The sequence below is a fragment of the Rhipicephalus sanguineus genome, chromosome 8 (genome assembly GCF_013339695.2).
Source record: "Rhipicephalus sanguineus isolate Rsan-2018 chromosome 8, BIME_Rsan_1.4, whole genome shotgun sequence".
Classification (NCBI taxonomy): Eukaryota; Metazoa; Arthropoda; class Arachnida; order Ixodida; family Ixodidae; genus Rhipicephalus; species Rhipicephalus sanguineus.
The window spans coordinates 92,393,795-92,416,815 of record NC_051183.1 but is presented as its reverse complement, the minus strand read 5'-3'; the positions used below and the strand labels follow the sequence as shown (position 1 = coordinate 92,416,815).

Genomic DNA, 23,021 nt, shown 5'->3' with positions numbered 1-23,021 from the left:
ACCAGGAGACAACCCTTTATTAATCAGATCACATTTCTAAAAAAGCAAGCAAGGGATTCGTATATACGGACCAGGACTTTTCTTTTTTTTTACAGCAAGGGCGATAGATACATATTTGGACGTGGTCCAAACTACGAAAAGCCTCTACTGAATGGAGATTCATGGATGAAGTATTTTAGAAGTGTCGGCGTGTTCCCACCATTCGTGTTCCTTTTCTATAGACGCAATATTCCAATTTGTCTTGCTAGGTTTCCCCGATTTCATACCGAAATGTCCAGAAACAGAAGCGACAGCCATTTTAGCGGCACTCGTGTAGTTATTCCGAAACATTGCCTTAATTACACGCCGTGCGCCGCTTGAAACGAGCTAGGGGCAGCGTTTCTGTAAGAGACGACGTCAGCCGATGAATCGCCGCCACACTTCGTCACCAATTGGCCTAGAAGTCACGAGGCTCGTCGGAGAGCGCGTCTTGCGGTGGAGCCGACTTACGTATCAGTATCTGTATCGGCACCATGCATGGCGTCATGGCTTAATTAATCAGGACGCACGTGAAAGCACTGTTCCGTTTGCGGAAAAATCTTTGGTCCGTGGTTATAACTGTGGCGGCCTAAAGGTCATGCTTCACAAATTTTGACGCACCGGCAGAGCGACTGCGGGTCATAGACACAGTCAAATCCGAGGCTGTGGCGCAGTCTGACGCAATTTAAGCCGGTTTTATCAGGATGGCGTAGCAAATACAATTTGGCGCACTTTGGCGCAGGAGTGGAATCACTGCAAGAATAAGCATCCAACAGAGGGACTCCAGAGCGTCTAGAATTCCAGAGAACAAAAAAAAAAAGATGCACAGGGCACTTCTAGGGAGATCGCCCAACGGATATGTGTGCTCAACCACGCTGACCCAGCTGTGACAGTCGCCAGACTGTTCCGACGTGCACACCATTTGTGAGACATGACAAAAGCGACCGGATATCACGGATGAATCGGTGAGCTGTGCGACGACAGTGACGTGGAAGTGAACTCTGGGCCACTGGGAGTGCTTAACAGGCCCACGTGTAAAGGTGATATGGAAGCAAGTCTGCTTTTCTGGGAAAGGGTCAAGGAAAAGAAATACCTTGAGAAGAAGTCAGTCCCAAGTTCTATTCAGTATGTCTAAACAAATAAATATTCCCAACTGGCTTCATGTTCCTACAGAAGCTATGTAACGAGTCCAGTGGTGCTGGGCTGCGGTATGTGTGCTCAACCACCCTGACCCAGCTGTGACAGTAGCCAGGTTCTTCCGACTTACGCACCATTTGTCAGACATGACAAAAGCGACCGGATATCCCAGATGGATCCGTGACCTGTGCGAAGACAGTGACGTGGATGTGAACCCTGGGCCACTGGGAATGCTTAACAGCCCCACGGGTAAAGGTGATATGGAAGCAAGTCTGCTTTTCTGGGAGAGGGTCCAGGAAAAGAAAGACCTTGAGAAGAAGTCAGTCCCATGTTCTGCTCAGTACGACTATACGATAACAAACATTTCCAATTGGCTTCCCATTTTACAGAAGCTATGTAACGAGGCAAGTGGTGCTGGGCCGCGGCATGCGTGCGCAACCACGTTGACCAAGGTGTGACAATAGCCAGACTGTTTTCTAGTCTAAAAAATACAGGACTGGCTTCCTGCAAAGGACGTTGTGATGAAATGTTCAGGTTACTATCATGAGGAGAAAAATAGATCTACGAAATGAGGCACACTGAAAAATTTGTGCCTCTTCTGCCATTGAAAGCATTTGAGCTATTGACCATCAGGGTGTCTACCAAGTTGACATTTTAAAACTCCGTGTTTTCCAGCTTTTCCAAATAATCTTGCTGAAATTCCCTGATAAAAGAACTTTTATGTGGCACCCGATGATGTCACTTTATTATGCATGTAAAAAATATAGAGCGACTTAATATTTCAATAGTACAGAGTACAGTTAAACATCAATATAACGAAATAGGTAAAACAAGGAATTTACTCGTTGTAGCAGAACTTCGTTAAACTGAAATTGGACTGGTAAGCAAGGTATAGTAGCCGAAGGATTAAGTTTTACGTTGAAAATGCCACAAGAATGCTCGACTAATATGGCATTCAGACGACCTACCGCATGCGGTCATCGAGCAGGGCCCTGAACTTCTCGGCATCACAGGCAAGCTACGACGCTTTCTGATGGCCTTCCTGAAGGGGGCGGCCCTTCAGGGTAAGAGATGGCTAAGCAGAAAGCTCCCCACACCCAGTGCCAGCAGGAGTACCACGGGGGTCAGTCTGTGTGAATGCGTTTTCATGCATACATTTGGCCAACTAAAACAACAGAATTTATCGATAGCAGCCAACCATTACTCACGCACATAACTTATCAATTAGATGTGCTCGATGCGTGCAGCTCACAAGGGTCATTTTTACCCCAGAGCTGTAGCGTTGCTCTGGCGAGCGAGGTATAAAAAGTTCGGCCACAACACGCTTGTTATTGCATTATTTCAGCAACAACGCTTTTTTTGCTTTTCTCACTGCGTGGTGTCCGGCAGCACTGATTACGGCCGTGTGCTGCATTTATACCCACACAGAACTAAAAAAGCAATTCCATCAAAACGTGATCATACTGTATGCTACGTCTTTTCTTGTGGAAATTTGGGTCATTGCTGTTTCCGTCCTTATTTTAGGCTTCTGGTTACGAGTGTACTGTACAAAAACAATACTCTGGTTCCACTTCCGTCAAAGGAACCAAAGTCGCCTGAGTAGCCGAAGAAGGGTTCTGGAACCAGCAGTGAAAAGCTGTGATTTTGTAATGTGCAAGCGTATGAACGATCACATTACGTTAATCTAACATCAATTCTATTACCTTGTCAAATGTTGTGATATTGTAAAGCGCAAGTTTATATACAGTAAATAACCTGACAGCTTGGTGCTGTGCAAGGAGTCCGTTTCAGTGGACTCCGGCAGAATGTTATTGTGGATAATAAACAACCCTCCTAAGATGCAAAAGTACCCAGTATCAGATGTATATTGCCACCTGGTGTTTTGAGCCAGCATGCCGTGGCAAGCCGAAAAGGCGAAGAAGACGAAGGCGAGGAGCGCTAGCCGTTGGACCGTGTCTGTCATTCGCGTCTTGCTGTTCCGGTGTTCTTGCCCTACAACGCCTATAAGTGCGTGACAAACTGGTGGTGGTGCGGGGTAATCTATGCACCGTACCCCTCCGAGTAGCAAGATCTCAAGCATCGTGCCGGTGGTTACTCCTGTGCACCGCGCCAGCAGAAGGATTCGAGGACAAGCTCCTGAGTTTGGACTGCTCCCAGACAACATGGCGGCTCCGACCATCCCAACCGACACCAACCAAACCGGTACGGAAGGCACAACGCCGCTTCATTGTACTTTGCTCAATCCTCGAACGCCAAATCCCTTCCATGGCGCTCCACATGAGGATGTGGAAGATTGGCTTGTGCACTACAACTTTGTTGCCGTCCACAACAAGTGGCACAACGCAGACAAGCTGCGACACGTCTATTTCAGCCTCATGGATGGCGCACGTGTTTGGTATGAGAACCGTGCAGGCATCTTGACATCATGGGAAGACTTCAAACGCAGGCTTCTTGAGACTTATGCCAACCCTGATCGTCGGGAGCGAGCTGAGCGTGATCTCCAGTCCCGCATACAAATGCCAAACGAAGGCGTTGCAATGTATGTCGAGGACATGACGCGTCTTTTCCGACGAGCCGACCCCAACATGGCAGAAGAGAAAAAGGTGCGGTACCTCATGCGCGGGGTGAAAGAGCAGCTGTTCGGTGGGCTTGTGCGCAGTCCGCCCAAGACTATGTCAGAATTTCTTTCTGAAGCCATGACCATCGAGAACACTCTTCGGCACCGGGCCCCATCATACGAACGACAAGTCAACGCTGCCTCAACTACGGACTGCTTGGGAGCTTTCGGTGGCCACATGGATTTCTTCCGAGAGCTCATACGCTCAGTTATACGCGAAGAACTTCAGAAGCTGTCAGTACCCTCACCGCCCACTATCTCTTTGTCCAGCGTTGTCCGAGATGAAGTCCAGCATGCCCTAAGAGAACCGTCTTTTATGAGAGAACCTCAGCCACCGAGTGACTTCCCCCGGATGTCGTATGCTCAAGCTTTGAGGCAACCGGTCACACCTGCAATGCCGCTTCACACCGCGGCCCCGGTCACACCTGCAATGCCGCTTCACACCGCGGCCCCGGTCACACCTGCAATGCCGCTTCACACCGCGGCCCCAGCAATGCTGCAGACAGTCCAAGCGGTCCCGTATTACAACGACCATCGACTGACTCCGCGGAAATCAGACTTATGGCGTGCACCAGATCGACGTCCTCTCTGCTTCCACTGTGGCGAAGCTGGGCATGTATACCGACAGTGCACCTACCGGGAGCTTGGCCTACGCGGATTTTCGGCGAACTCACCGCGACCTAGGTTCGGCCAGCGGCCCCCTGAAATCGAAGACTACGTTGCGCAGCAGCGTGGATCCTCGTCATCCCTGCACCAACCTCGCTCCCCATCACCGCGGCGGTTTTCCCCTAGTCGCCGTAGCTATTCGAGCGTGGTGCAGGGTCGGTCACCCAGCCCACGCCGGGAAAACTAACCACAGCGACCTTCGGGGGCAAGGCCGCTCAGACTGGATATGCTCAAGGCCCCCCATCGACGCTTACGCGAACCGACGATCCACCGACAACATCACCGACTGATTCCAGAAAGGTTTCCTTGGACATTCCAGTACTGCTTGACGGTCGCCAAGTCAGTGCTTTAGTGGATACGGGTGCGGACTATTCTATCATTAGCGAAAAACTGGCCGCCTTTCTGAAGAAAGTGACGACGCCTTGGAACCGAACGCCAATTCGTACTGCTGGCGGTCATATCGTCACACCGCTCGGCGTTTGCACGGCACGAATACAGATTCGCGGTTGTACCTTTGTTGTTAGCTTGAGCGTTCTCCGTCAGTGTTCTCGAGACCTAATAATTGGAATGGACTTTCTCAGAGAGCACGGTGCTATCATCGACACTCGACAACGCCTCGTCACATTCTCGACAAAGAGTGCCACAGCAGCGAACGACACTAGCCACCATCGAGTATGTCTGCGTGTAATAGACGACGCTGTCACGATACCACCGCGTGCAAGTGTCGTGGTTAAAGTGGCGTGCGACGGATTAGCACACGGTGAAGTGGTGGCGGAAAGCAATCATTCCCTACTCCTTTCCCAAGGTGTCTGCGTAGCACGAAGCCTGGTTGACCTCCGTGAAGGCCACTGCGAGGTTCTTGTCACAAACTTCAGCTACGCCCACCGGCACCTTTTCCCCGGTACTGTCATCGCCTACGCCGACCCAGTAGCCGATGTCACTGAGTGTTTTGCTTCCGAGGCGATCGACACTGCTGAAGCACCTCTCCGCGGAGTCGACATAAGTCCCACTCTTCCTGGCGAAGACAAACAAAGACTACGCGACCTGTTGCTGGAGTTCCACACTTGCTTTGCACGTTCGTCGAAGATACGTCAGACATCGATTACGAAACACCCTATCATCACCTACGACGACGCGCACCCTATACGCCAGCAGCCTTACCGAGTTTCACCAACCGAACGACGCGCAATTCAAACGCAGGTGAAGGAAATGCTTCAAGACGGCGTAATACAGCCCTCAAGCAGCCCGTGGTCATCGCCTGTCGTCCTGGTGAAAAAGAAGGATGGCTCCCTTCGGTTTTGTGTCGATTATAGGAAGCTGAATAACGTCACAAGGAAAGACGTGTACCCGTTGCCTCGGGTCGACGATTCTCTAGACAGGCTCAGACGCGCAAAGTACTTCTCCACAATCGACCTGAAAAGTGGCTATTGGCAAATAGAGGTCGATGAGCGGGACCGCGAAAAAACTGCTTTTGTAATTCCGGACGGCCTTTACGAATTTCGAGTGCTCCCTTTCGGCCTCTGTTCCGCTCCGGCCACATTCCAACGAATGATGGATACCGTTCTCGCTGACCTCAAAAGTTGCCTTGTCTACCTGGATGATGTCGTTGTCTTTTCGGAAACGTTTGACGAGCACCTACGTCGCCTTCGGAGTGTTCTCGAAGCCATTCGATCGGCTGACCTCACCCTCAAGCCTGAGAAATGCCATTTCGGCTACGAAGAGCTAAAGTTCCTCGGCCACGTTGAGAGCGCTGCTGGTGTTCGGCCCGATCCCCAGAAGACTGCTGCCGTGGCTGCTTTTCCAGCCCCTACGGACAAGAAAAGTCTTCGACGATTTCTGGGTCTGTGTGCGTATTATCGCCGCTTTATTGAAAATTTCTCTAACATTGCGGAGCCACTAATCAGACTTACGCGTGACGACGCACCATTTCTATGGGCTGACGAACAATCGACTGCCTTTGCGGAACTGCAACATAGATTGTCTTCTCCTCCTGTACTTGGCCATTTCGATGAGGACGCTGATACAGAGGTACGCACTGACGCCAGCAACATTGGTCTCGGAGCTATCTTGGTGCAAACTCAAGATGGGGCCGAAAGAGTTATCGCCTACGCGAGCCGCACTTTGTCACGAGCCGAGATCAACTATTCAACGTCAGAGAAGGAGTGCCTCGCGGTAATATGGGCTATTACGAAGTTTAGGCCTTATCTCTACGGGCGCCCATTTAAAGTTGTGACTGATCATCACTCTTTATGCTGGTTGGCTAACCTCCGAGACCCTTCTGGCCGATTAGCAAGATGGAGTCTGCGACTTCAGGAATTCGACGTCACCATCGTATACAAGTCAGGTAGAAAGCATGAAGATGCCGACACACTATCACGAGCCCCTCTCGAATCTGAAAGTGCAGCCGCAGAAGACGACAGCGCCTTCCTGGGGACTCTCAGCGGGGCGGATCTGATCGCTAAACAACGAACGGACGCTGAGTTAAGGCTCATCATTGATCATTTAGAAGGTGGCACCGCGTCAATCCCTCGTCCAATTTCGCGAACGTTGCCGTCATTTTGCTTACGAGAGGGCATATTATACAAACGGAACACCGGTGTCGGCAGCAGATCTCATCTTCTAGTCGTGCCTCAAGGCCTTCGCGATGACATCCTGTTAGCTTGCCACGACGAGCCGACATCTGGCCATCTGGGCTACTCGAGGACTCTTGATCGGGTGCGACAACAATATTACTGGCCTAAACTGGCTGCTTGCGTCAAGCGCTACGTGAAAGGATGCCGTGAATGTCAGCGTCGCAAGTCGCCACCTTTAAAACCTGCAGGCCTCCTACAACCCACCGATCCACCACGTACGCCGTTTGACCAGGTTGGAATGGACCTCCTTGGGATGTTTCCTTTGTCCTACTCCGGAAACAAGTGGATCATTGTCGCCACTGATTACTTGACCCGTTACGCTGAGACGAAGGCACTACCCCGCGGGACAGCATCCGAAGTCGCCCAGTTTTTCATACATTACATTGTGCTTCGTCACGGCGCCCCGTCATTCATCATCACTGACCGAGGGACAGCGTTTACGGCAAAGCTCTTGGACGACATCTTCAAGCTCAGTTACACGAACCACCGGAAGACCACTGCTTACCACCCTCAGACTAATGGTTTGACAGAAAGGCTCAACAAAACGCTGGCGGACATGATCTCTATGTACGTGGATGCGCAGCATAAAACGTGGGACGAAATCCTACCGTACGTAACGTTTGCGTACAACACCGCAACACAGGAAACGACTCGATTCACGCCATTCCGCCTCGTTTATGGTCGAGATGTTCAATCCATGCTAGACGCCATGATTCCTTATGACGACACCTCCCAGAACGAGCAGTTAGCTCCTGACGTCGAAGATTACATTCAGCGCGCAGAGGAAGCGCGTCAACTGGCCCGTGTGCACATAAGAACGCAGCAGTGTGCAGATGCACGAAGGTACAACATCCACCATCGACAAGTTACCTATGAACCTGGTGACCAAGTTTGGGTTTGGACTCCCATTCGACGACGAGGTCTCAGCGAGAAACTCCTGAGCAAGTACTTCGGACCGTACAAAGTACTAAGGCGTGTGAGCGAAGTTAACTATGAAGTTATCCCCGACGGAGGCTCAGCATCGTCCCAACGCCGTGTACCGCGCACAGAGGTCGTACATGTTGTACGCCTAAAACCATATTTTACGCGGTGATTATTTTTGGTGACTATTTTCGTCGTGCAGCAAACTTTCTTTTCCCTTTGCCGTTGTCGGTTAGCTCTCCAAAGAACTGTGAACTGCGTTTTTTGCTTTTATTGCGGACCCCAGACCTCATTTTCTTTCGCGTGCATCTTCGCTATGTGTTATAACGTATTTCTTTCACTTTTTTTTTCTCTTGTTCATTTTTTTTCCTTATCGGCCTCTTCAGTGTATCTCCTGTGTGTCAGCATCGAGTCGATGCTCCGTTGGGAGGGGGAATAATGCCACCTGGTGTTTTGAGCCAGCATGCCGTGGCAAGCCGAAAAGGCGAAGAAGACGAAGGCGAGGAGCGCTAGCCGTTGGACCGTGTCTGTCATTCGCGTCTTGCTGTTCCGGTGTTCTTGCCCTACAACGCCTATAAGTGCGTGACAATATGATGAGGACGAGGCCGGACTTTTCTATGAAATGCTGCCAGCGAAGACGCTCGACCTGAAAGGAGAACAATGCTATGGGAATACCCAAAGCAAAAAATGGGACACTGTTCAACGAAGGAGATGCCCTAGAAGTACGATTAACAGGCAACGCCACTCCGTACCCCGAACAGGGACCGCACCCGGGATCCGGGATGAAGGGGGCGACATGTCTGTAGCTCACAATAATCATTTCGTTGAGACAGAGGAGGACTTTATCGGCACCAACCCAACCACCAAAGATGCAGTCGTGACCCCAGCCAGAACTGGAAGAAAGAGCTGGAAGAGTATATGGGAGAAGAGAATTTAAGAAACTTCAGGTCTCCATTTCTACAAGTGTGGTTCCAGACTTCGATTACAGGCAACATGTAATGGGTTCTGTCAGAAGTCACAATTCATGTGAATTTGGCTGTATGCTTTGTGTATCAGGCGGTGGACAAACTCACTGCAACCCTGAAAGAGGACTTAGTCATCGACAAGCACAAACTGGCCAAAGCGGGAGAAACCATCAGTCCTAAGGTATTTTTTGATGTGGTTCCTGGCACGATCTAGGCATATCAGTATCCCCCTAAGCTTCCCGTTCAAAAGTTCGCTTCCGACGAAACTATCGTGTTCGTTTTGTGTTATGTGCACCGCATGGCGCAAGCAGGACCCAACGCTACCCCTGACTATATAAACTCGTCAGTCGATAGGGCAGTCGATTTCCTCAAGCGCGGTCCATTCTATGGCACAGCCGACGAGATCAAGGTAGCCCTTCAAAGTGCCAAGTCCTTCGCAGCGGATCTAGCCACTCACCCCAGCTTTACACCTCTCGTCTGTGCTTTAGACATGTTCTTCGTTGCAGTCCCGAACGACGCCTACGCGACGATGCGTATGGCCACTATGCATACTTTCTGAAAGGACTATACAGTTTTGGGCGATATTCGCCACATGGAAGAAATGACGGGCATGAAGGCCAGAAGGTGGGTGCCGTAGGTTAATGAGGAATTAAGGGCACTTATCAGTATACTGAAGTTCTGTAACATCAGGAACTCATACTTCCCCTACCTGCGCGGTTACGGAGAGCTCACCCGTTCTCCATTAGCTGTAGGACGCAGTCCGACCCTACATGCGCTCGTTCACTGCTTTGGAGCCTTGAAAGGAGAAAAACGGTCTCAATCTGCTAGACTCATTACAGTCAAAAGCATCGAGCAGACCTGCTGGAATGCAAGAATAATGGCGGAAGCGCTTGGATCGACCGAGAAAGAGGCAGCAAACCGAGTATTTCGAGACTAAGGAGAAGCAACAGGCTTACTACAAGGGGAAACGTCCAGCTCCAACGGGCCAGACACCCGGCCCCAGCAAGCGCCTGACAGCCGGTACCACAACCGGGACCGGAGCGCCTCCACCAAGAACCCCCGGACGAGCTCCCGTAGCCGGAGGACGACCAAGAGTCGCAGATACCCTACAATTCCTCACATTCGCCATGGCTAGACCCCGCGGAGAGGACCCGGAGATAATCAGGAAGACTAAAGCCTACTTCTACCAAGCGAGGGAGGTTCGACCGGTGAAGCAGGATACAGACAGGGTCGCTACGGGTTTGCACATCCTCTAGAGCGTTGCGATCGAGCCTGAACATCAGCGCCAAACAGAGCCATGATGAAAGACTGAACTGTGATGTTTTTGTTTTTACCTTTCTATGATCGCCAACGCCTGTGATATCTCAAACAGTGCTATGCAATACTCAAGACAAACAGGACTTAACGTGATGTCGCCCAATATCAACCGACAACTCTTCCATGAAAAAAACCGTCTGCTGCGAAAATGGATATTGACTAGCAAGGGGTAGATCTCTCTCGGAGTTAGACAGGATCGCGAGGTTATTCAGACAAGTGGAACTATTCAGGACGCCATGCAGGACTTATACTTTGTAATGGGATCCGCTCCTGCCCCCGGTGCCTCGGGCTTTGAACTAGTGCTAGATGAGGACGAAAAGTCCGGTCCATCAAATACCATATCGATGGTGGGGAAAGAGTCCGATACAATGGTCCCCCTGGTCACTGCCGCACTCGAAAGGAACCTCCAGGGGATCTTTCTAAGAGACCGACCATACACAATAAAGGCAAAGGCAAGAAAAGCGCCAAACAAGGGACAAGTGGGAGATCCGGAGCAAGCGCTTCTACCCACTTACAGGCTAGCTCAGGGTCTCAACCTCCCCCACAAAAGGAGGAGTCAGGGAAACCGGAGGATGAGGACTCCTTCAAAAGAGCTTCCTCCTGTGGAAATAGAAGTTGCACAGGACGTCCCTTTCTATCCCAGTCCCGGATCTGTGGGAACTAACTGGAAAAATAAGACCTTCCGCCCCGACAAAGACACGTTGTTTGGGCTAAAATATAGAGAGGGGCGTCAGGCGGTTTACAAGTTAAAGCCGGCCGAAGGGGAACCCCCGGAATGTTTGCTTTCCTTAGCCGCCCCTGTCCGGGATCCGGGAAGGCTTGCGGCACTAGTTGGGACCTTAGAGTGATGCAGCTGTATGGCATTCCAGAAATGACCCTCCACTACAACTGAGTCCCACACTGCGTGGCTGGCGCCCCCGGCCTTCGAGGAACTTCCTCCAGATGCTGTGCCAGAAAAACATGGCACCCAGACCTCTCCGGTTTCTGCGGGCTAACCCGCCCCAAAGAAAAGAAGGAACCCGTTTTATCCTCGAGCGTTGTATGTGGATACCCCAGTTTTCACGAATTCTATTCTGCCGCCCCCTTCTCTGGAAGGGCCTTCCACTAGCCGACCCCAACACCCCTACAAGACCAGTAGCGGGAAATGAAGGTGGACCCAGGGTTTGAACTTCCAGAGCTGACACCTGTGGAGACAGTCGGTTGCTTCGGAGTCCCATCGTGCTGGACATTTTGCATCATGTCCCGTTAGATGAGTTACTCCACATGATGGAAGCTTGGAAATACAACATATATCTCCAAGGCAACCCGGGTCCAGTGGAGCTTCAGGTGGCTGCTCACATGGCACCAGGTCTCGACTCCGTCCTCTCGGCTCTTGACTACGACGTCGTCGGGCCCATCTAGGAGCAAATCCGGGTGTTTTTCTAATAAATTCTCCATGAAAAAACTAACACCTCTACAGAAGCATCCATTCCAAAATGGCTTATTCGACTATTTGGTAGAACTGACTACCGTTCTCCCATTCGAGACGTCGGTAATCAAGTTCCCAAGAGAATTGATCCAGAACATCACCCTTCTGGTGCGTCCGAATCAACTGTTTGGTCAGGAGATCATCAGAACTGCGATTGCGGCAACACTGGCACCCGCACGAATAAAGGAGCGTCACGACTAGAAATGGGAGCTAAACCAAGAGTACGGGATCAGATTTTTCCAGTGTAGATCAGGTTTTTCCAGTGTGTAGTGTGTGGAGATGAACAGGGGCTTCCCAATGAACCGATCATCGTTCAGAGCTCATGTTTGTGGAGCCTGAACCATCGTCGAGTCTTGCTCATTCTTCGGGCAGAGGTCACTTCCTCCAATCTACCCCCTCAGAACCTTCCCAAAAACATTCGCCAAGCTTATGACCAATGGCGACAACTGCTCCACGTCGACGATGTATCAGAGGTTCCCCTACCAAACGAATTCACGCTCGTCATTAAAAAAAACTAACACTCCTCCCAGAAAACAGAGAAAGAGATGAACCCCACTCGAGATCATGTCGTTCAGGTTTAGACCCCTACATCTCCTCCTCTGTGCAGTGGTCGCAGACATTATGTGGGAATTTGAAGGGTTCGATGATTAGTGGGGTTTTTTGGCGCAAGGGCCATGGGTGGCCAAAGAGCGCCATGTCTGTTATGTGGTGTTAGCGATGACCAATGGTTACGATGACAGGATGTATTGTGGCTGTATAGAGGCCTAAAATCACGCGCTATAAAGAAGCGTAAAAAATGTGTATACCGTATAAAATTATGGCAGTGACAAGTGGTGTGATCTATGGGTATGGGATAAATGACGAGTGAGCATAGTATTTACAAGTGAGAGGCGGGATAACAGCACGAGTGCCTCCTCAAGGCCTTTGATCCCAAAGGCCGGGAGGCAGGTGCTTCCTTTGATAGAAACCGTAGCAGCAGCCTCAATCATGAGGCCGCGCTACGGAGCGCCTGGAAAAATAACGTTAAAATTATGTACATCTTTTAGAAATTCGAAAAGAGACTGATATTTAAAAAGTGGTTCTCTGCCAATGAACATACCGGGATGAAGTGGGAACTGCAGGTGTATTGATGAAAAATGCTTTTTTCTGAGGGCGTCTAGTTCCTTGCATTGCAGTAGGGTGTGGAGAACAGTTAGTGGATCGCCACAGTGATCACACAGAGGTGGATCGCCTCCCGACAAAAGATATGAATGTGTACTATGTGTGTGGCCTATCCTCAGTCTGCAAAGTGTAACTTCTGTGTAGCGTGACTTCGATACCGGCGGCAAATTACCCAGATGCGGTTTGACAACGTGTAGGTTATTTCTTGTCTGCGTATCCCATGTGCTCTGCCAAAAGGCCCTGAGCTTTCTTTTGAGGAAGGGTTTTAAGTCTAGTGGGGGAATAGCTATGAGTGTATTAGGACTGTTTTCGTGGGCGGATACTGCTAGGTGGTCCGCCAACACGTTGCCTGCAATCTCGCGGTGCCCTGGCACCCAGCACACTACTACACGTTGTTCGAGTGTGTGGATCGTGCATAAAAGAGTGTATAGCGAGACAAGGACAGGGTTTCTGTGTTTTTTCAGAGTTTTTAAAGGTTTTACCACGCTTAGGGAATCCGTGTAAATAACTGCCTTTTGTAGTTTTGTGTGTCTTATGTGTTAACAGCCGCGAGTATCGCGTAAGCTTCCGCTGTGAAGATACTTGAGTTTGGGTGCAGAATACCGGAATCGGAAAAGGATGGACCAACCGCTGCGTACGACACAGAAGTATTGGACTTTGAGGCGTCTGTAAAGAATTCTGGACAAGTGTATTTCTGCTGGAGTTCGAGGAAGTGTGTACGGATATGTGCAAGTGGCGCGTGCTTAGTAACTTCCACGAAGGAAACATCACAATCTATAAGCTGCCACTGCCACGGCGGTAGTTGTGGAGCGGGAGCCATTAGAGAGTGTTCGAAAAGTGGCACACCCGTTTCCTCAGCCAAGCCCCTCACGCGAAGCGAGTAGGGCTGTCTCACCGAAGGACGGTGGTTAAACAGGGCAGAACTGGATAAGTCATTAATTGTGGGGTGTGAGGGGTGTTCCTTGTCTGCGTTCACTTTGAGATAATATAAAAAGGACATGTAAGATCGTTGAAGGTGGAGCGACCACTCGTTTGATTCGACGTAGAGGCTTTCCACGGGGCTGGTGCGGAAAGCACCCGTAGAAAGCCGGATGCCCGAGTGGTGGACAGGGTCAAGCATCTTCAACGCGCTTGGTGTCGCAGACTGATAGACTACCGCCCCATAATCTAGACGCGTGCGTATGAGGCTTCTGTAGAGATTCAACAGACACTTCTTGTCACTACCCCACGTGGTGCGTGACAATACCTTTAGAATATTCATGGTTTTTATACACTTGTTCTTTACATACTTTATGTGTGATATGAAGGTAAGTTTCGCGTCTAGAATTACGCCGAGGAATTTATGCTCTGTTTTGACAGGTAGCCGCTGGCCGTGCAGGTCAATGTCCGGGCAGGATGGAGGCCTCTTTTTCTTGAAAATAAGACGCAAGTGCTTTTTTGCGGGTTGAGGCTGAACCCGTTCTCGTCTGCCCATTTAGTTATCTTGTTCAAACCAAGTTGAACCTGCCGCTCGCATATTGTAAGATTGCAAGATTTAAAACCGATTTGCAAGTCATCGACATATGTGCAATAGAACAGGTTACGCGGTATGCATAGACACAAGGAGTTCATTTTGATAATAAACAGTGTACAACTCAGTACGCCACCTTGCGGCACTCCTGTTTCTTGAACAAATGTTCGGGACAACACATTGCCTACTCGAACACAGAATGTTCGAGTAGACAGGTAGCTTTCAATTATAGTCAGCATCCTACCTCGTACACCTAAATGTGAGAGGTCTCGCAGTATGCCAAAGCGCCATGTGGTGTCGTAAGCCTTTTCCATATCGAGGAACACCGAGAGGAAGAATTGCTTGTGGACAATTGCGTCGCGAATTTGGGCCTCGATACGTACAAGATGGTCAGAGGTAGATCTACCCTGTCGAAAACCGCACTGGTATGGGTCAAGTGAGTTGTTGGCTTCGAGGAAATGTAGGAGCCGCCGATTTATCATTTTTTCAAAAACCTTGCACAGACAACTTGTTAGGGCTATTGGCCTGTAACTGGAAACTGAGGATGGGTCCTTACCCTGCTTTAAAATCGGAATTATGATCGCTTCTTTCCAGGCCGAGGGGATCTCTCCGGAAAACCAAACAGCATTGTACAGGGAAAGGAGGGTTTTTTGGGTTTCAGAAGGCAGGTGTTTCAACATTTCCTATACAACACGGTCGGAACCTGGGGCAGATCTATTGCATGAGTTCAGCGATGCCTGTAGCTCAGCTAAGCTGAAAGGTTCATTGTACGCTTCGTGTTTTGTGGATCTGCGATCTAGTTTCTGTTTTTCTATTCTTGTTTTGTATTCCTGGAAAGCTTCAGTATAGTGCGACGAGCTGGACACCTGTTCGAAGTGTTCGCCGAGGAAGTTTGCCTGGTCTTCCAAGCTGTCGCCTTGTGTGTTAACTAAAGGAAGTGAATGTGCTTGTCGACCTGCTACCCTACCAACCATGTTCCATACCTTAGCCTCCTGTGTATATGAATTGATGCCCGATAAAAATTTCTGCCAACTTTCCTTTCTTGCCTGTCGGCGCGTTCTCCTGCCTTGAGACTTTATGTTTTTAAAACTGTCAAGATTCTTTGCTGTTGGAGTAGTCTCGAAGCAACCTCCAGGCTTTGTTTTGTTTTTTGCGCGCATTTCGACAATCATTGTTCCACCACGGCACACGCCGTTTGCCGGGCAGTCCAGTTGTTTGTGGGATGCATTTAGTTGCAGCATCGATGAGAAAGGTTGTAAAGTAATCTACTGCTGCATCTGTACTTTATGAAACTCTTCCCAATTGGCGTTGTCAATGTTCCATTTGGGAACTTGTGGAGGAGATTCATTATTTGTTGGTGCACTCAGAACTATTGGAAAGTGGTCACTTCTGTAAGGATTAATAATGACTTTCCAATTGAGTAAGGGTAGAAGTGATGGGGATGTAATGCTGAGATCTATGGACGAATAGGTGTTGTTAGCGAGGTTATAATATGTTGGCTCTTTCTGATTCAACAGGCAAGCACCAGAAGAGAAAAGGAATTGTTCAATGAGACGACCTCGTGCGTCGCAGCGTGAGTCACCCCATAGGCCACTATGTGCATTAAAGTCCCCATGTACCAGATAAGGTTCCGGAAGTTCATTTATTAAGGACTGGAATTCATGTTTTAGAAGGTGGTAGTGTGGAGGTATGTAGAGAGAGCAAATGGTGACGAGTTTGTTCAAAAGAACCGCTCGAATAGCCACTGCCTCCAGGGACGTCTGTAGTGGTAAATGTGTACATGCTACTGATTGGTTGACTATAATGGCTACACCACCAGATGATACCATGGCATCATCTCGGTCCTTTCGAAAAATGAGGTAGTTGCGTAGAAAGTTTTTGTGTTGTGGTTTTAAATGTGTCTCTTGTACACACAGCACTTTTGGATTGAGTTCGTGAAGGAGTTCTTGAATGTCATCGAGGTTTCGCAGAAGGCCTCGGACGTTCCACTGTGTGTGCATATTAATGTGTGTGTGTGCATTTGTGTGTGCATATTAATGATAAAAAGGTGCTGTGTGTACAGTAAGGAAGTGTGGAGTGTTCAAGTGAAGTGCTTTGTTTCAGGAGGCAGGACGGTCGTCCGGCCCCGTTATTGGCTTTTTTGTTTTCTTGGCGCGGTCCAGAGAACTGCGCCGGTGTTTCGGCACCAGGGATGCCGATGCCGCCGTGTCCAATGCCTCCTCGGAGGCACTGGATGCCCGCACGGTCGGGCTAGTAGCTAGAGTTTCGGGCCTCGTCTGGCGTGACGAGGCCTTGAGACCCGACGGCCCTGGAGTCGCCGGTTCCTGTTCGCTAGTTGGCGGAGTAGACTTGACTACTGCCGCCGTGGGGGCAGGCGCCACAGCCGACGGTTCGCTCTGCGCAGACCGAGGGAGTGGCGGGGGCCGATGCGTCGCGGCCCCCCGGCGCGCCGCATCAGCGTAGGGTGTGCTGTGAAAAGGTGAGCACCTCTTACGGGCTTCACGGAAGGAAATGTTTTCTTTTACCTTGAGGGTGATTATGTCTTTCTCTCTTTTCCAGTATGGACAGGATCACGAGTAGGCTGCATGATCGCCGTCACAATTGACGCAGTGAGGTGTGCTTGTACAGTTTTCAGAGGGATGGCCTTGGCCTCCACATCTTGCGCAAGTTTCTTGACCACGGCAGCTCTGCGAACCATGGCCGAATCGCTGGCATTTGAAGCATCGCCTCGGATTTGGGATGTTCGGGCGGACGGCTAGTTTGATGTATCCTGTTTCAATGGTTTGTGGTAGAACGCTGGATTCGAAGGTTAGTATGAAATGCTTCGTCGCTATTTCTTTGTTGTCGCGTCTGATTATGATTCGCTTCACATCGGTGACATTTTGTTCTTTCCACCCTTCTAGAAGTTCTTGCTCCGATAATTCAAGAAGGTCTACTTCTGAGACGACTCCGCGTGTGGTATTCATTGATCGGTGAGGTGAAACAGATATTGGGATGTTGCCAAAGGTTGCTAGACCACCAAGTTTGTCGTAGTGGTGTTTTTCAGGTAGTTCAAGCAGAAGGTCACCGCTAGCCATCTTCGTTACCTTGTAGCCTGGCCTTGTAGACTTTGCCACAACAAATGGGGAAATCGATCTGGCTTGTTTGTCTGTAGCTTCACTATGGATTACGTGGAATTTTGGATAGGAGGTTCTCGGTCGGTTGAAACATGCTAGTTCTTCGGTGCGTACCCTCTTCTGAGGGAGACGATCAAGTAGGCGGGGAAATGAGGGGGTTCCCATGATAGTTTTGTTCGTTTCGGCAGCAATGGCGGCCACCCACCATGGAGTCCAACTAGGGGACGCTGAAGCACTTAGATGTATAAGGCTACAGACGCCAGCCGTACAGTGCCGCTATAACCTAATGTAACTACTCAAGCGAGAGTAACTGCACAAGGTTAACCCTTGCCGCCAGGAAAAATCGGAAGTAACGAGAAGGGAGTAGACAGGAAAGATTTAAAGTGAGAGAGAAAGACGAAGATAGGGGAGAGAGAGACAGGAAAAGGCGACTGCCGATTTCCCCTGGGTGGGTCAGCCCAGGGGTGCCGTCTACGTGAAGCCGGGGCCAAAGGGGTGTGTTGCCTCTGCCGGGGGGCCTTAAAGGTCCAATCACCCGGCGTCAGCTCAACCCCCAGGATCCCCTTTTCCCCGGACACGGCAATGCCACGCACGGCTAGGCGTGGGAGGGGGTCGAAACCCCCCCGTTAGCTCGGGTCCGTGGTGTCGCTACACACCAAACGCCTGCTTGCGCAGACGCCCCTGCGGGGAATTTGAAGGTTTCAACGAGGGACCTAGTGAGTTATGGTATGATTCCAAGTTAAATTTCTATGCTGAAGAACCGGATCCTTTGGACTTAGGAGATATTGACCTCGTAAGACTTTTCCAACCGGTCAAGAAACAAAGCAATGTGTCCATCATAAACGTGGACTACAATCTAAACTCCCCATTGATGCCGGATGAGGTAGAGCACTCTCTCCAGCATCTGAAGACAAGGAAGCCCCTGCCATTTCGCTGGAACAGAAAGAGGCATTTCCGACTCCCTCAACGTATTGAGCGCTGGGCAAGTGACATGGTCTCAGTTTCTAGGTTCTTTTTGTTTCCACTCATGGGTCTGATCTCTGCTTGTTCAGCCACTGTCCTATCCCCGTCACTTGCTATATATTTTGACCAAATCAATGATTCATTGGGAACCTTCCTACGAGACATTGATTTGTTTTTTATCTTCCTGGGCCAAGTTCGAAGTCCCCACTTATAGGAGAATGACGAAGTTCTGCTTTTCCGAATGTGGTTTGGAGGCTGAAAGCACGCAGTTTTACAAAGAACTCGAACTGTTCTGGATTTTCGACAAAGTAACGCTAATGATGAACAGCTCCAGTGCGCTAGGAAGGTCCAACCTCACGTCTCAAGCTGGGACCAACCTCCAGTGGGAGATCAACGAAGGAGAGAGAGGCTTCTTCGCAACCGGAACACTCCCGAATCTCGGACCGATTTATTGTTCTCCGGAGTTGGTCGCGCTCCCACATCAGAAACAGCTGCTCGACAGAAACGTGGTGTTGATGATGATCTATTCGCAGCTCGTGCATGCTCTAAGTTGGCATTGGTCGGTCGGCAAAACCAATACAAGTTTAAGTTGCAGCTTAAAGAACTACACAATTTCTATCGTCACGGAGATTTCCGCCTTGCTAAACATGGAAACCAGTTTTTTAAAGCAGTCAAGCTCGTTGAGCCGATGGCTAATCTTCGCATCATTCAGTTGAGCCAGAAATTCAGGCCCAAAGTTAAAATCTGCGGAGACTTAAATATACGTCAAAACCGCGATTCAAACACTCAAGAAGGTCACATTGACATAGAACGCTTTTTCAAAGTCGTCTTAGAGGAGTCATGTCTCGAGACTGTCTTGCTATTCTACGGATCGTTTCCACACTGGGGCCATCCTTTTATCGATTACGAAGCCGGCCTGAAGAAGCTATTCGATCGAGTCCACGAGATCAAAAATATCGACCCCGCTTATGCTAACCTTTGGCAAGCGATCTTGCTTTTAGGGTTCTCTCAGCCGCGTTTGGTAAACAGAAAAGATGGTTCGTTGATATCGCACAAATGGACAGGAACAACCCATTCTATCAGCACGTCATGCAAAACACATGGCCCACAAAAGCAGAAATAGAAGACTTCGGGGATAACTGGAATCAGCTTCCCTTAATCAAATGCTACGACGTTCCTGATTTCTTAGACCCAAGCGTCATGTACACCGACAAGAGCCATTCCTTAGCATGTTCCGAATTCGTGGCACATCTGAAATCGAGTCCTCGGACTCAGATTCCGACAAGGAGAGTGCTTGAGACTGCGCTCAAAGAGCAACCCACGTAGATAAGACTTTTTGCAAGAGGTCAATGACCGTGGGTTGCCTGATGACCACTTTATCATTGGGCTGAAACCCAACGAAAGGGAGGTGAACGAGATCCGGTACTTCGCCCTCATGTCATAGAGACTAAGACAGTATTTCGTTGTGACCGAGTTCCTTATAAAGAAGTTTTACATGTGTTCCCGTCTTTGACTATGGCAGACCATTATATCACCGTGGTCAATAAATTGTTAACATCTTCTCACGGTCAAGGCCTTGGTGGTTTTTCCCGCGTTAGCTACTCAAATCACCTAGATTATAGCGCGTGGAACAATCACCAAGGGAAGGAGGCAACAGACCCGGTATTCCACGTGATGGGGGCTTTCTGGGCTACCCTAAACTATTCACCAGAACTCACGAGTTCTTTCAGCAGTCATGGATCTATTACCGCGACAGAGGAGACTCAATCTTTCTTGGCGATGACGGGAGACCGTATTGTTTCAAAACTTGTTCTTTTGGTACGGTCAAGAAGGAGGATTGGAGCGATTACGTCAAAAAGGGTGGACCCTCGTCAACCTCTTAATCATCCTGAGAGACTCCAAGATACGCAACACAAAAGTGACAGTGCTCGCACAAGGTGATAATCAAGTAATCACCACACATTACACACTTCAGGATAACCTGACACATCGAGATTTTGACGCTGCTCTGGGTCAGGTCTATTCGAACATTCAGGCAATCATGAATGCCGTGCTTTCCGGAACTAAGAAACTCAGACTCACTTAGAACAAGTTCTGATACTGGAGATTTCTGCAATAATTTTTTGAAAAATGAGTGTGTTGGCGAGATTAACAGGAAATGAAGATCTTCAAAAAGGCACTGGCAAACAAGATTAACTCTTTCGTTACCGCGCCTATAGAACTTGGGTCACCGGTGACCCATAAGCGCCGCGCGAAAATTTAAAAATACCGGCGCTCCTATGGACTAGCTGCGCCATCCAGCGCATTTTCTAAGCACTAATCTTCCGTTTCCTGTGTAGTTTGGCTTTCCGCGCGGCGGCGATTTTTATCGCCGGTTCAAAGTGCGCAGTTCGCTTGTTTTGTTTACGAAGATGGCAGACGATCCGGCGGCTGGACCCTCGCGTGAACGACGTCTTTCTGGCGATTCTGTCGCATCTGCAATTGATTATTCTGCTGTTTCTAGCAGCAGTGACTGAGGATAATATCGGATCGTCGGATTTTAGTTCTGACGATGGAGATTCGCAAAACCAGCCCAGATCGTCGTCAGCTGTTCGGCGGTAAGTTTAGTTTTTTAGCACTTCTCAGGTTACAGATTTTTTAGGCCGCTTGAGATGTCGTAAGGATGTTGGCAATATTATATCTCTTATTTACAGTGTCTCTACAGTATATGGTGGAGGTTTGCTGCCATCAGCCCAGCAGAGAGTGGCGTTTAGCCCGAGAACCAAGCCTTAACCTCGGAATGGTGCTGCGCAGTGAAGCAAAGCGGCTCACAAAAGCGATCGACGTTTTTGTGATGTTTTTTCACACTGGAGGTAGTAAATAGGATTTGTGTGAACACAAATAAATATGCGTGGACGCAAATCCTGAAGAAGCAGTCCTATGCCGAGGCTGATGGTTCGTAGAAAGAGGTGACGGCCGCAGAGATGATGAAATTCATTGGCCTGCTGATCAATATGGGCATCGTCGAGCTGCCACGGCTACATCTCCACTGGAGCAGAGGCTCCTTGTTTCCGGGTTTCGTTCCTCCCAAAATAATGTCGAGAACGCGTTTTTTTTTTTTTGCTCTTCTGGGTATGATCCATCTCTCGGACCCTGACGAAGAAAGCGGACGAAAGTTGGATAAAACTTCTTGGCTGCTTGAGCACATGAATGAGCATTCAGGAAAATTTTTCCAGCCACGGAAAAGCCTTTCGGTGGATGAAAGGATGGCAAAGTCAAAAGCACGATCGGGAATTCGCCAATATATCAAGGACAAAGTTGTGAAGTGGGGGTACAAGTTGCGGGTGCTTGCTGACCCTCAGACAGGCTACACCATACAATTTTATGTGTACACGGGCAAGCGAGAGAAAGCAAGCGCCAATGGCTTAGCTTTTGACGTTGTTACAAAGCTGTGTGAGCCATATGTGGACCAGGGATACCATACCTATATGAACAATTTTTACACGTCCACAGCTCTGTTCCTGCATTGCTGAAAAGGCGTACGCTGGCTTGCGGCACAACAAGGAAGGATCGCCGTGAATTTCCGCAACAGATGAAAGACAGCAGCTGGGAAAAGAAGGCTGAAAGAGGAAACATTCGTTGGTTGAGAGAAAGTGCCGTTTTGTACCTGCAGTGGAAGTATGGGCGAATAGTGAACATGATGAGCACGATCCAAAATGACATCCACGTCATTTTTCAAGCTCATCGCAAGCAGCATGACGGAGCATGTGAGCTGCTAAGACCATCAAACCTTGACCAGCTGGCTTTCCGAATGGAGCTCGTCCAGCAACTTCTCGATCTTGAAGAGAGGCCACAGGTTCCCACACCTCCACAAACCAGGTCCATCCAGCACAAGCCATATAGATTGGAGAAGCGGAGAAGATGCGAGCAGTGCTATGAGGACAACAAACTAGACCATAAAACAAATGTCATCTGCAAAACCTGCAATGTTTGCTTGTGCTTCACTACAGCCAGAAATTGTTTTGCCCAGTACCACGCCAACCTTAGGAATTGAATTTTTTCACAACTTAGAGCTTTGAGATAGGATCTAGATCTTGTGGCTACTATTAGACATTGTAATGTGCAGCTATATTTGTTGAGTACACATGTACAATTTTTTTATGGTAAAGGCATACCTTACGGTGTTTTGGTGCCGTGTTCAGTTATGTTTCGTGTTTGAGATTTTTTTTCCGAGTTCCTATTTAGCATAATTTTCTAAAATGCCCATGGTTCAACACCTTATTTATTTATTTATTTATTTATTTAGGTGCAATCCCTTCAGCGAAGTGAATCTGTACCTTCTGGAGCACAGTTTCATGGACTACGACAACCGCGGGGTTCCGCAGAGCAGATCTACGAGGTTCATCAGCGGCTAAGCACAATCAAATCAGCGACATCAACGATTCCGAAGACGGTGAGGATTGCCCCAACAATGTGGCCATCAGAAGTTACCAAACTTTTCGGGCACGCGTCGGAAGAACACCTCAAAGGCTTTGAGAAAATGAAACTTT

The 23,021-nt window shown here is 49.2% G+C and overlaps 1 long non-coding RNA gene across 1 annotated transcript; it reads left to right on the top strand.

The window, feature by feature from the left end:
• Window positions 1–20,867: 20,867 nt before the first annotated feature.
• Window positions 20,868–21,593, top strand: LOC125759573 (uncharacterized). The gene is made up of 2 exons (XR_007417178.1): window positions 20,868–21,089; window positions 21,186–21,593. It is a non-coding gene; the product is annotated as an uncharacterized LOC125759573 (long non-coding RNA).
• The last annotated feature ends 1,428 nt before the right edge of the window (window positions 21,594–23,021 follow it).